General features: G+C 47.6%; 1 protein-coding gene across 4 annotated transcripts in view; it reads right to left on the bottom strand.

The window, feature by feature from the left end:
• LOC135896986 (uncharacterized) overlaps positions 1 to 15,094 on the bottom strand; it is a 172,952-nt gene that overhangs the window by 102,211 nt on the left and 55,647 nt on the right. For 3 of the 4 annotated variants that reach the window (XM_070522532.1, XM_070522529.1, XM_065425547.1), the window contains exon 1: positions 974 to 1,512. The exons of the other annotated variant lie outside the window; for it this stretch is intronic. The gene's annotated coding sequence lies outside the window, so the exon portion shown is untranslated. Of the gene's footprint in view, positions 1 to 973; positions 1,513 to 15,094 lie in introns of those variants that run through there. 4 annotated transcript variants of the gene reach the window in all.

Here is a 15,094-nt window from a genome sequence, read left to right as displayed (position 1 = left end):
GCAGACATTGAAATTTGTCAATTTTATTCTTTATGCTCCTGCAATTAATGATTAGAACCCTGAGAGGCAATCCTGTTGTACGCTTATGTGAAGGTCACTGCTGAACTACATCTCTTGTTGCCCCATCAAGCCGAAAGCGCTTTCCCCGCAGGTAAAGCGTATCATGCTTCAAAACAGCCTTGTCCCCTTCCCGCTTGTTCAACTTCGCATAGTCCCATAGCTTCTTTCTTTTGTCCCTGACAGATTGTGAAAAATCTTCAGATATGTTATAGCTGGTGCCTTTGAGTTTGTAAGCGTTCAACAGCACCGACTGACGGGATTTATAGGAACAAAATTTTGCTATGACTGGACGTGGCTTCCCTGTCGTATATGTCCCTATACGATGCGCACGCTCAATACTCAGGCCTGTGACACCAAGCCTGCTTCTGCATAATTCTGCAATAAGTTCTTCAGATTCAGCTGCTGTCTCTTTCGGGGATGAATCATGCAACCCGCGGAAGACCAGATTGTTCCTTCTTTGCCTGTTCTCAATATCGTCAATCTTTTGGGTGAGAGCGATCAGTGTAGCACGATCAACCTGTTGTTGGTCTGCCATTGCTGCGACAGCATTGCGTACGTCATCAACTTTGCCAATCTTAACCTCTAGCGAAGAAATACGAGCCTTCAAGTCTGTGACATCTAGAGTCAATTGGTTTTGTTTTTCTTCGATAGAATTTAACTTCGACATCATTTTACTTTGACCATCTAGGATCTTAGAAAATTGCGCATCAGTTGGCCCCGGGTTAACTTCAATATCACCGCCACACAGCAACAAAAGCAGCAAATAAAGTGCTGAACTACGAAAAACAACAAACTGCCGTGTCGGCTGCCTTCTTTTCGAATGCGACCGTGATGCAAACATAGAAAACAGCACTTGGGGCGGAACCGGCATGGCAAAACACGGTGTCTTACAAAAAATTTCGAGAGCACCAACCTGCGTAAGCAGTAGGAAACTGGTAAGCGGTTCCGCCATGCTGCCGGTTCCACGCCCCATCGCCGAAATGCCGTTGGAGACTATTTGTAGCAAATGGTGACAGTCAGTGTCACGGGGTGCACATTGTTGCATACTTGAGGAACAGAAAACGTCGAATTCGGTCGGGGGGATGCGCACTTGAAGCGTTTCCAAACAGAAGTCAGGCAGTGATCCGCTCGAGGGGCGCACCAGGCACACGTCGTCGTGAATGGGCGCTAGAGACACCGCTGAAGGGATATCCGCCGAGGTCCTTGGTTGCGAACCGTCACCGTGAAGGGTTGCTGCAAGCATCGCTGCCGAGAAACCGTGCACCCAGACAACCTGCGTAAGCAGTAGGAAACTGGTAAGCGGTTCCGCCATGCTGCCGGTTCCACGCCCCGCTGAGGAAGGGGCAGTATGGCATGAAGGAAGGAAAGCCCAGGAGAGTCACTGCCTTGCCCGCATCTGTTGAAGCGAGTGTGGCGGAAGTAACGTGTTGTTTTTAGCAGTGGAGCACTGGGACTGCTGCCCCAAACGCCAATATTGGCATAGCAAGCTCGCTCTTGAAGTTCTCGCTGCTCCTGTCGGCCTCCAAAAGTGATATCGGATTTTTTGGCCCAGACCTTTCTCGAAGCGCCTTCTGTGTACGAGGCAAGCTAAGTTTGGAGTGGGGTGTAAAAGCTTGAAAGTTGTGTTTTCTGTCTGTGGGTGTGACTGTCAGCCAACACCAGGGACACTATTGTAGTCATGGCGGGGGTCTTACCGGCTTCTTCATCGTGCCACCGAAAAACACAGAGGCGCGTCTGCTTCACTAACACTCTTACAGAAGTTTCGCAGCTGCTGCTGTGAAACATTTAGCTGTAAAACATTATGCCGTTTATGCAAGACGTGCGCTAAGTGCATCTGTGGTTGCCTGATAAGTATCATATGAGAATCTCTGAGTGAGTATCATACCAAAATAATTTTGTAATTTCGCATGAGCATACCATAATCACAGAAATTCCACATGTTCAAACCTGGTGACTGAAACTTCTTGTAGCTGTGAGAGAGAGAAAACACTTGTTTATAATGACATTTGGTCACGTCCTCGTAGGGCGGAGCCTTTAGTTCAGGGCCCCATTCACGCGCGCCACTCCGCGTGCCCGCCGGATCAGCCGTAGCTGCTCTTGCGGGTCTGAGCTGGTCAGCGTAGCCTTCCAGGAGGAAGGTGAATGTGATGGGCTAGAGGAGTAAAGCGGAGGGTGTGGGCACTCCCAGGTGCAATGTTATACTGTGGGCTTTGCTCCAAAATAGGGAGAGGTGGGGTGTGGGATGAAAGAGGTGAAGGTAAAATAGGCAGGGAAATGAATTAGTTTGAAGCTGTCACCGTCACCACGCGACGGCATCTTCTCGATTAATAGAATTATGTGGTGGCAGGAAGTGTCTCCTCGTATCTCTGTAATATTGTACAGTTTAAGTGTAGTTCAGTTGTTCTGTCGATGCGTCGTCTGGGTTGAAGAGCTATTCCAGTGTCGCCCGGTTAGCGACTCTCGGGCTACCGCATTAGCACGTTGATTACCATGAAGAGAGGCGTGTCCAGGTTTGCAGACGATACGCACCCTGTGTAACGCTGTGGGGTGTAATGTAAGGATTCAGTGTGTGTAGGGTGTCACCCTCCCTTGTGCCAAAGTCCTGCAGGCGGTCTGTGGATCAGTGACCACTGTGATGTGTCCATCCGGTGGTGGCATGGTTGAAGAGTATACGATGGCTAGGAAGATAACAGCCTCTTCCGCCGTGCCACTGTCCACAGCGTTGAGCATGACCGAAGCCCTCAGAATGTCTGTACTATCTAGTTCGACGAGACGTAGGGCAGATTTCCGTGGGTAGCGGGTCACGTCGGTGTATAGGACCGGGGTGTTCGATGTGTCATTGCCAAATAGTGGAGCCAGGCCTTCTGCTCTTGCCTTTCTTCGGCCTTTATGAAGGTCAGGGTGCATATTCCGGGCAATTGGGGCCACGTGAATGTTGTGGCGAATGCTAAGTGTGCGGGTTTCATGTTGTAGTTTTCTTGGTGTTTGGTATTCTAGCCGGAAAAGAATGTGGCACCCTTGCATTGTTCATTGCAGACGTTGCATTTGGCTGTTAATATTGTCACCTAGCTAATACAACTAAAACAGTTTACCACCGACAGATTGGCGAAAAAACGCCTACTTTTTGCGATGGCTGGTCCTCGGAGAGCATGCGCGCAACCACGACCTTCGTCGTTCTCGACTTAAGGGTCCCGTGTTATCAAGTGCAAACTTATTCTGCGTCATTGCTCCCCTCTCAAAAGCGACCGCCCCGGTTGCTTCAAGGGCGGCGGGCACGCAGTACGGGCAAGAGTGCCAACATGAAAAGACAAAAAAAACATACAGAAATGTACACAATGCTGAAGCGGTTTGTGAGGGTTGATTATCCCTCGCGTGCGTAGTACGGCTTCATACGTACTGCGTGGACGACTTCAGCACGGGGATGGCGTCGGTTCGAACCAGGATCAGAGCTTTGAGACGCCACCTCATAGTTCACATCACTGAGGCGGCGTACAACTTCAGAGGAGCCAAAATAGCGGCGCAACAATTTCTCTGAGAGCCCGCGGTGTCGGATAGGTGTCCACACCCACACGCGGTCGCCTGGTAAGTGCTGGACATTCCGTCGGCTCCTGCTGTAATGGTAGGCGTCGGTATTCTGCTGGGTGCGGATGCGATTCTGAGCAAGCTGGCGAGCTTCCTCAACTTTCTCGACGAAATCTTCAGTGATGTCATTCCTTGTGACTCCGTGGTTTACCGGGAGCATGCCGCCTAAGGGGGTTGTAACGCGACGTCTGAAAACAAGCTCGAATGGTGTAAACTCGGTGGTCTCCTGCACAGCGGTATTGTAAGCAAACGTGAATTATGGCGAAATTTCATCCCAAGTTTTATGTTCCATATCAATGTACATGGAGAGCATGTCGGCTAATGTTCTGTTTTGGCGCTCTGTTAAGCCGTTAGTTTGGGTATGATAGGCTGTGGTCTTTCGGTGGTCGGTGTGCGTCAGTGTGACGACTTGTTGCAATAACTCCGCTGTCATCGCTGCACCGCGGTCAGTAATGAGTACAGCGGGCGCACCGTGACGAAGCACGATGTTGTGGACGAAGAAGCTGGCGACTTCAGCAGCAGTTCCCCGTGGCACAGCTTTCGTCTCCGCATAGCGAGTTAAATAGTCAGTTGCTCCGATTATCCACTTATTTTGCAAGGATAACGTGGGGAACGGCCCAAGAAGGTCCATTCCCACTTGGAACGGCACCGGAGGCGGATCCAAAGGCTGAAGGAGGCGGGCCGGCTTGACGGGTGGAACTTTACGCCTCTGACACTCATGGCACGTTCGCACATAGCGCTGAACCGACGAAAATAGGCGTGGCCCATAGTCTTTTTGCCGTATTCTCGCTAATGTCCTCGCAAAGCCTCAGTGGCCGCCACAGGGATCGTCGTGACACGCCTGTAAAACTTCCTCGCGCAGTGCCGTCGGGACGACGAGAAGGAACGTTTCCTGGCTGTTCTCGAAATTTTTCTTGTACAGGACATCCTTTCGCAGGCTGTACGACGTCAATCCTCGTGAAAGTGGGCGTGGGACAACAACGTCAGCTCCCTCCAGATATCGTATCACTGGAAGGACCACAGAGTCTGCACGTTGATAGTCAGCCATGCGCACCACGTCGACGACACCAAGGAACGGCAAATCTAGCCCCAAGTCGGAGGATGTCAAGGGGATAGGAGAACGTGACAAGCAGTCAGCATCGCTATGCTTTTGGCCGGATCTGTAGACAACAGTAATGTCGTATTCCTGAAGGCGGAGGCTCCAACGAGCGAGGCGAGCTGACTGGTCTCGTAGAATGGTAAGCCAGCAGAGCGAGTGGGGATCACTGATCGCTCGAAATGGCCGGCCGTATAAGTAGGGTCGGCACTTGCTGATGGCCCACGCGACTGCTAAGCATTCTTCTTCGGTCGTTGAATAATTAGCTTCTGCTTTTGTCAGACTACTACTCGCATACGCAATTACACGTTCTGCGCCATCTTGCCATTGAACCAGAACGGCCCCGTGTCCTACGTTGCTGGCGTCGCTGTGTATTTCAGTTGTCGCGGTGTCATCAAAATGCGCCAGCACCGTAGCGGATTCCTTGAGAAGCTTACAACGAAACGACGGTAGTAAGCGCAGAGGCCCAGGAACCGCTGAACAGCCTATTTGTCTTTAGGACACGGAAACTCGGCAACAGCAGCGAGTTTTTCTGGGTCTGGTTGTACTCCATGGAAGCTGACCTCGTGGCTTAGAAACTTGAGTTCTTGGAAGCCAAACTAACATTTTTCAGGTTTGATGGTGAGATTGGCCTTGCGTATTGTGGTAAGGACACTTTGTAGCCGGGCGAGATGTTCATCGAACCTGCTGGAAAACACAACAACGTCGTCTAGGTACACTAGATACGTCTGCCACTTTAGTCCAACGAGTACAGTGTCCATCATTCGTTGAAACCTAGCAGGAGCGAAACAGAGACCGAAAGGCAGCGCTTTAATTTCGTACAGCCTATCGGGAGTCAGGAAGGCGGTTTTTTTATGGTCATGCTCGTCCACTTCGATTTGCCAGTAGCCTGACTTTAGGTCTAACGAAGTAAAGAACTGAGCATGACGCAGATGGTCCAAAGGGTCATCTATCCATGGCAGGGGATAAACGTCGCGTTTGGTGACTCGGTTAAGCGGTCTGTATTCAACGCAGAAGCGGAGTGTGTTGTCTTTTTTTTACCAGCACGACAGGCGATGCCCACAGACTTGTCGACGGCTGGATGACGTTATCATTTAGCATTGCTTGAGCTTGACGCTTAATCGCCTCCCGCTCCATAGGTGACACGCGATACGGATGCTGACGAACAGGCCGCGCCGACTCCTCTGTAACGATCCGGTGTTGCGTAACGGAAGTGCACTGGACTTTGGATTCCGTGGAAAAACAACCGGGGAATTTTGTCAGTAGGCCCAGCAGCTGATCCTTCTGTACATCTGCTAAGTCAGCATTAATGTGGACGCGCGTATTCAGGCTGGCGTGAGTGGTTGCATCCGGTGAAGTCACTTGCAATGTGCCGATGTCTGAGAAGTCAGCAATTTCGTTCAGGAATGTCACAGCTGTACCTTGAGGAACGTACTGATACTTATGGCTGAAGTTTGTCAACAAAACTTGCGAGCACTTATGCTGTATTCGAACAGGGCCCCGGGCGTTGCAGATGTGTCTTTCAAGATATTTGCCTCGGCAATACCCTCATAGCTGTCGAATGCGTCGCATGTGACGAAGGTCAACACGCTGCTCCTAGGTGGCACCGTGATGTTCTCGTCAACAATCCTCAAGACGTTGGCTTACGTGTCGTCAGTGCTGCTCCCTGCTAAGGCCTGTGCCGTCGAAAACGTTACCCGCGACTTTCGTAAGTTATTCACAGCTCCATTAGCCTGCAGAAAGTCCATTCCCAGAATTAGGTCCCTCGAACAGCTTGAGAGGATAACGAAATCTCCGAGGTACGTAAACCCACGAATGCTCACTCGCGCTGTGCATCTTCCTACCGGGGTTAGCAGATGGCCTCCTGCAGTGAGAGTGTGCGACCCAGTCCACTTGGTAGAAACTTTCTTCAGCTTGCAGGCGAGGTCCATGCTCATAACTGAGGTGTCCGCTCCAGTGTCGATTAACGCCGTTATTTCTTCGTCGTCTATGGTAACGGGAATGTTCGATGTTACTACCTATCGTAAGGTGTTTGACTCCATCTGTACGTCTGCGTCGTTCTGTTTTTGTCGTTGTCGTCGTAGCGGAGGATCTTCCGTTGAGTCGTCGAGAGCGGCCTCACTTCCGGAGGCAGCTGAACTCAGTTTTCCCGACCCGCCGGGCTAGGTGAGCGGCGTCTCAGAGCGCCGCGAGTAAAGGCTTGGCTTGGTGATGGTGACCTGTAACGAGTAGGAGACGACGAACGGGGCTCCTGCCATCGCTGATCAACATTGCGACGATTCGCGATGAAACTCTCTATTTCCGGCAGCCGCTCACCAGGCCGTGGATGAGGTGCATTCGGCGAGAATCCACGGAGCCCCACATGACGATAAGGACACATTCTGTAGATGTGTCCGGCTTCGCCACAATGAAAATAAAAGGGCTTGAGCTTGTAGTCTGTGGTGCGCCAGACGTCGCTCTTCCTAGTCCTTGCTTTGGCGATTTGCGGTGGGCTGCGAGGTGGCCTGAAGCTTACGTCCATTTGTTGAGTGGAGTGTACCATGCTGCACGCACTTGAGGGTGGCGGACGGCGTACAGCTTCAGCGTAACTCATTTCGGCGTACGGTCCCTGCTGTGGTGCCTCGTACTGTCCAGGAACATGGACGGCCTGTCGGACCTCGGCGTGCACCATTTCCGCAATGGAAAGTGGACCCACAAGGGCAGTGGTCACCTGCATCTTCTGCAGTTCCTCTTCGACGACAGCCCTGATGAGTTCTCGCAAGCCGCCAACGTCGTTACCGAGGGTAACGGCAGAGAGCTCCTTTGAAATCATGGCATCGTGGCTGTTTTGCCTGGCCCGCTGTTGAAGGGCCTTTTCCATAGTAGTGGCTTCGTCATGGAACTCTGCAAGTGTCGTCAGCGGATTTCGAATGAGGCCAGCAAAGATTTCCTCTTTCACGCCGCACATGAGATGGCGCACTTTTTTGTTTGAGTCATAGAAGTGTCCGCATGTCTGAAAAGCCGACTAATGTCTTCTACGTACGCCATCACTCGCTCATTCGGGCCTTCAATTCTTGCCTGCAACGCTAACTCCGCCCTCTCCTTCCTGACCGCCCTGGCCAAGGCATTGAGGAACTGTCTACGAAATTGTTCCCATGACGTCAGTGTCGCCTCGTGGTTCTCAAACCATGTTTTCGCGGCATCCTCAAGAGCGAAGTACACGTAGCGTAGCTTACGCTCGCGGTTCCAGTCGTTAAGGTTGGCAACCCGGTCAGAATGGTCAAGCCAGTCGACGGCGTCCCCTGAAGCACTTCCGTGGATCAGATTCGGTGTCCTGATGGGATTGACGACAACGTGTGATGCTGCAGGAGTGGCAGGAGGTGGTTGGTTCGTCATTCTAGTTCGTTCGGGTAGCAGACCGTGCTGTGGCTGGAGTCCCTGGAGACGTCGGCTGGCACGTACGTGCACAGGGTTAAGCTCGCGGAACTGCTCGCCGGATTTAGGTCTGGGGTATGCTCCGGAGATATTAACATCGACCGTACCCAACACCTCCACCAGAAATGCCACCCAGCTATTAGAACTAAAACAGTTTACCACCGACAGATCGGCAAAAAAACGTCTGCCTTTTGCGATGGCTGGTCCTCGGAGAGCGCGCTCCCAACCACGAACTTCGTCGTTCTAGCCTTAAGGGTCCCGTGTTATCACGTGCAAACTAATTTTGCGTCAATATGACCTTCAACTAGTTCGCGGATGGTGTTGTGCACCCCCAGTTTTAGTAGTAGCTGCGTAAACGCATGTTGGGGTAGTACTGGGAGTAGTACTAAAGGCAGCACTGGGACGTGGTGCCTTTAGTGCCATACGGAGGAGAGTGTCCATCTGATGCATTTTAGTCTGAGTCAGATTATGGTAAGGGAAGTGGCAGGTTAATCGGCTAATTATGAGGGCTTGCACAGTTCGGAGTACATCTGTGCAAGGTTTAATATATGCTCGTTCTTGCGATAGCAATGCAATGCGCGTGGACGCTAACCCTTTTTATTGAATTTAAGAACATGTACAAGAACACTGGCAGCATGTGTGACTACCTGTAAATACCTGTGAACAATGGTTCGCTACTTTGCTTAGTTGCCTCAACGAAAACATTTGCCTTTTGTTTCACACAACAGAAAAGTACGTCTCATTATGTATTGCTTTGTGACAGCAAATATATTAAAGCAAATAGAAATATTTGCCTACATCAGCCGTTCTGAGCTTGCCTTCCAATCACTCAATCAACCCAACAATCAATCAATGTGTCTATCTATCCTCTTAAACTGACCGATTCGCCCATGTTGTGTACCTTTTTTGGACCCAAATACTTGCTCCTTGTCGTGATGCAGTCGTAGTCGTTCTATTTTCGCTATTCCAGCCCCGTGATGTGTTATCACACCGCCATAGTAATACCATAGTGGTAGTTCAATCGTGGTCATTCCGTCCTAGTTATTGGACTCATCATCCTGCTGTCGTCACGTCTTCCACTCCGACTCAGTGCTCTAACCAGTCTTACAACTTGGGCCACTAGTTATGTGTTCGGAGTCGTGGTGCCGTCGTAGTCATACAGCTCTCGTCATGCCGTGATCATCACACCATCTTCGTCAGATAGTCGTCGTGATTCCTTCGTCATTATGCTGTCGCTTTATTTTCGCATCACTTCAAGAATAATAATGTCATTGTCAACACGCCGTCGTCGACATACAACCTTGGTCGTTCTATTGATTTCAGTCTTTCTTGGCCGATATATTTTAATCATAATGTCGCCACTCAATCGCCAGTATGCAAGCTCTCGGATGCCCCATCATAAGACAGTCACTGTCAGGCTTCCATTGGCCGACCGTCTTCTTAATTCCCTCGTGGTCCTTCTATAACACAGCTTCATCATCCGGCTCTCGACGCGCAGAATTCGCGACGTACTTATCATCTTGTCATGGTCATCGTAAACTCGTCGTCATCCCATTGTGTTATTTCCGTTGTCGTGCCCTCGTGGTCACTGCATTCTTATCATAGATTCGCCGTCATGCATTCGTAGTCATACTGTCGTCGGAATGCCGTTGAGGTCATTCCATCGTCATCATTGCAACTCAAAATTTACCTGTTGTCACCCCATCGTCATCCTACTCTTTTCGTCATGCCGTCGCCATCGTACCACTAACGTCGATCCATCAACATCAATCCAAGTTCCATCAACTCGCAAGGCGAATTGCGACACATACTGAGACTGATCTGATCCCGTGGTTTGAAAATGAACGAGAGCTTTTGAATGGCTAATTCACTCTCTGTGGCTCTGTACCGCGTACACAAAGCACCTTCTACATAAAATTTGAAGATCTGATAGTCCGGAATGCACTTGGGACCATGCAGAAGAGGATGTACAGCATCTTCTGGTAGCATGTCCCCGCCACGACGCACACAGAAAACGCTTAGCACGTAGTTTAGTTGCATTAGACCGCACGCCCTTCAGCCTCAGGAAAACCTCGGGCTCTTGGCGAACATACTCATTCTAAAGAGAAGCATTACTGGCCCTTCGAAGATTTAGTTTTTGTGCGTAATTAGTATACCTTTGTGACTGCACTTTGCGCTTCTATGATTTATTGTAGACTTTCAAGTTTACTGTGGCAGTAGTGCACTTATGTGAGTGAACTTTGTGTTATAATGATTTGGAATTCACTTTTCGTTTCAATGCATTTAGGTTAGTTATTTTTGAAAGCCCTCTGTGAAATGGAGCAGCCGACGCCGACTAATGACCATAACATCTCCAAAGTACCTTAAAATGAAATAAAGCTCGTTCCTCATTCTGTCGTAAGCATGCTGCCGGCATTCAATAGTTTTTCTGTCGCCATCATCATGCCATCGTCTTCACTGCGTCTTCGTCACGCAGGCGCTAGCATGCATCCGTTGCCCTACCGTGGTCGTCATACTGTCTTGGTCATGTCATCGACGTCCCGCTTCTTCCGGTTTTCATTATACCGTTGTCGTCACACGACCGTGGTCATCTCATTGTCCTCGCGTCATCGCCGTCACATTGTCGTCGCTCTTCATTCGTCATAACTGATGAAGCACCTAGTCCCGATAAGTCTACTGTTGTTACGCTCCTTTGTCGTTCAATCGCTATCATTCCTCCTTCGTCAATCCATTTTCACTGCGTCGGCGTCCTACACTCGTCGTCATTCCTCCATGACTCCACGCGACTTTGGCAAGCGTGTTCCATAGCAAAGTTGGGAGCTAACGAAATAGGTGGCTTATAGCGAAAGCAAAGAAAATCTCAGGATTAGAACTACATGTGTTAACTAAATGTGACTTCCCGGCTTTTTGTGGCGCTACATTGCTTGATTGCTATTCGCATTGCTGTCGGTAATCATGGTGAGATGAGTTCTATCGTATTTCTTTATTTGTTTCATTCTGAAATTTACTAATGATAATGACGTCAACACCCTCTAATACAGTTATCCATGCTAAAAATTGGAAATAATGCAAATTACCTTTTCACAGGAAGAAAAACGCTTCCAGTGATGGACAGTGGGCAAGAAGGAAAACTCCTTTGTTGAGCCGTTATGCTGTCATGAACGGTTTCGCAAGAATATGTTCAAGAATATGTTCATAATATAGCTGGAATGCATATCATTCGCGTGTGGATTCCGACGAACAAGAAGTGAGTCCAAGCTTTAAACTTCTAAAAAAGCGTCATCTGACCGGGATATAAATTCAGTGTACCAAATTCTAGCCATTATTTGTGTCGTGCATGTCAAACGAAAAACAGGTATCATGCGGCATACGTACCGCATGGCTCCCGGCGCATCGCTGACTACAATAAACGAATGAGAGACAAGTTTTAGCCGCTGGAAGAACGGGGGACCATAGGAACCAGATATGGTGTCTTTCGGGGTCACATTTTAGGTCGTGCTTGATGAACGCAAAGTAATCACTGACTGCGCCACGCGTAGCAGCTCTTTTTCACTAGCACATTTGAGCGATTCGAAAGTAGAACGGCTGCCTTCCGTACATAGCAAGCCATATATAGCATGACGTTATCCCTATGACAAAACATTTGTACGCAACTTTTCAACTTAATTTACCGCCATTGCCGTACTTACGTATATTCGATGCGAAGATACTGAAGGCCACGAAAGCAGAGAATCCATAAAGGCAGTAGGGAATACAAGCCATGAAATAACGTAGAGAAAAAACGAAGGGCTATATTGGCTGATTTCGTGCTTTGTGCAGCGTATCTGCAGGAGAGTAAACGTTTTCCCTCTTCTACTCCTCTCATAAAAATAATTTCAGACTTTCCGCTTTACGCTGTTAATGCAAATTCGGTTTGTGAAAACTATGCAGGACTTTGCTAGTAGATTTTCCAGTCGAAGACAATACGCTTTGTTGTAAAGTAGAGGAACTCCGTCGTACTTTCTCCTAAATTGTTCTGCGTTGCTATTGTACCCGTACAGCAGTGGATGCAGCAGTATGTTCAAAAGCTAGATACCAGAAATCAAGAGTTTCTTTACTCTTTTGAATCATGCAGTCCACATTTACAGCGAGCAGTGCGAAGTACGAAACATCATGGGAATCCAAACATTTACAGTAGAGCTCATTTTTTTACGATTAGAGACAGACGTTTTCATCAACAAAGCATCTCAGTTCAAAAATATTACGAAATTAGAACACAGTATTTGTAACAAGAGCCGCACATGTATTGAGAGAGGAGAAGGAATTTTGAATAAGAAAAGTTTATCTATATAAAAGTAACCCCTGTGCTGTTTTCGTGTTAGGAGCCGAGATTAAGTGAATTCTTTGCTTCTCAAAAGGTAAAGGAGCGAACTGACGTATTGACCCTTTTCGCGGTGATGCCACGGACGCCGTCTTATATGATCATGCGGTGACGCGTCAACTGTTTGCCTTTGCTGTCTTTGCTGCCTAAGTGTTTCGAATGGGTGTGCATGATGGCCGGTACGGCTGAGCTAACTCTGCTTCAGCAGATATTCTGGAATATGACTCGATGGACTAAATAATGCTTTGGACACAGCTTCAGTGGACATGTAAGCGCTTTCTGACCAGAATACGCCTTGTCCAAATGGCGCGAGCTGAGTATACGGTGGTTGAAATAAATTGCGCGTCAGAAATGTATTCCATACAGTCGAAAATTTCCACATTTCAATTATATCAGGACCAGTGCCTATTACTCCTCGTTAGTGATTTGAGAACTACTCTGAAGCAGCTTTATGTCAGGTTGCTGACTCAGTAAAGTTCCTGGGTTTGGTCACTTTCTGATTGTTTCTCTGTCCAGTCACTCCCGGGTGTGCTTAGTTGTGATGTACATATTTTTTCCTGCTCCACAGAAAGGTTTTGGGATATAGATGTTCTGAACATTGTAATAGCTTGTAACAAAGACGCATTATCTCTAGCCAATCACTTACTCGGTGGGCCCTAACCAAACATAAACCTGAGAACATTTATGTCCCGTCACCCATGCTATGGTGCACAAATTCAAGTGTGCGCCCATTCACCTATTTTTGATACTTTGACGTAAATTGGGTGTAAGTTTGCGTGCGAGTTGGGGTAGATGCATGCAGACAACGTGCTATAAAATAAAATGCCTGGAAGCAGAGCTACTCCCTGTGTCAGTGCGTAACGAGTGGTACTCACTCTTGCCGATATGCTAGGGTTGAATTCCTTTCTTTGAAATTTATTCACCGAGTGCTGGCGGATGAGTTTGACATTTTTATCCTCCGAGAAATACATGCATCGTGAAAGGCCGTAAAAACCGGCACTGCTTATTTAGCAGTGCTTCGTGATCTTGATCACACGGGTACATTCCATTTCTTACTTTGGCAGTCACTATCTCTGCAGCTAACTACAGCACACTTCTCACCTCAACAGCTCCACATTTATTTATTTATTTGCTTTATTTATTACAAATACTGCTATCCCATGAATGTGGACATTGCAGGAGTGGTACAGAACATGATACATAAACAATATAACGAAAGTGCATGATTAGAAATGTGAGTGCATAGATTTACAGAGAAAACAGTACAGTATCAGAAAGAAAATACGTGATTAGGCGATTCTCACACAAAATGATCAACAGACATCTCACGTTATGTGCCATCTAAATCCTTCCGCAATTCGACTGTGAAAGGAAAAAATGAAAATTTGGAACTGTCTAAAGATGGCATAAACGGCACGATGTTAAGCGGGTTGGTACGGCGAGTGACACGTGCTGAAGAACTGGCGAAAGCAAAGGGAGCGTCAACATAATACGCTTCTTGATAATCTTGTGAAGTAGGATAATGCGATCAAATATGCGTTTGTGTTGAAGTATGTCAAGTTATAACGTGCGGGCGTGAACTGTGGGAGAGAAGTGACGGTCATAACGCCTATATATATATGTCATTGCTTTTTGCTGCACATTTTCAAGCTTATTGATGTCTTTGGCGTAGTGTGGCGACCGAACCACTCATGCATAGTCCAGCACATTCCTTAATAAAGATTTGTACGTTGTCAGCCTGCAGTTTTTGGTCGCACCTTTTAACGTACGTTTTAAGAACTTGAGTGTCTTGAGTGCCTTGGAGCAGTAAAATCTACATGCTTAGACCAATTCAAGTTTGAATAGAACGTTACACCCAGGTACTTTAACTCGTTCACGTGTCTTAGTTGATGTTTGTTATTAGTCTACGAAAAACGAAAAGGATTTTTCTTGTTAGTGAATGTCATCGATAGAGTTTTGCTAAAATTTAACCTTATCTGCCATATGTTGCTCCAATCGCAGAATGAAGAAAACACATTATTTAGAGTAGGCTGGTCGCATGCATTATTTATATTTGAGTACAGAACGCAGTCATCTGCATATAAATGGATTTTAACTAAGGTGTCATTAGTTATCTGGACAACGTCATTAATGTAAATGAGAAATAAAAGTGGCCCTAGAACTGATCCCTGCGGGACTTCAGATGTTGTATAGACCGACGTTGATTAAGAGTGATTAAACGTGACAAACTGTGATTTTAATTGCAAGTAGTCCTTAATCCAGCCTAGTAGTCGGACACCGTGAGTTCCCTTGAAAAAGGCACCAAGTTTAGTAATGAGCTTACAATGAAAAACCAAATCGAATGCTTTTGACTAATCGATAAAAATGGCGTCCATCTGACCGCGATGATTCAGGCATGATGGAATGTCATGTGTGAATTCAATTAACTGCGTGAGAGTAGAAAACGCAGCCCGGAAACCATGATGATTATTAGAAAGAAGATTATTGTTAGACAAGTACAAGACCATATCTTTATAAATAATCTGTTGTAATATCTTGGAGCAAGTTAATATTAACGAAATTAGTCTTTAATTGGAGAGACT

Source organism: Dermacentor albipictus, chromosome 7, assembly GCF_038994185.2.
Source record: "Dermacentor albipictus isolate Rhodes 1998 colony chromosome 7, USDA_Dalb.pri_finalv2, whole genome shotgun sequence".
NCBI lineage: Eukaryota > Metazoa > Arthropoda > Arachnida > Ixodida > Ixodidae > Dermacentor > Dermacentor albipictus.
Note: the sequence above shows the minus strand (reverse complement) of the source record. Positions and strands in the feature narration are given on the sequence as shown.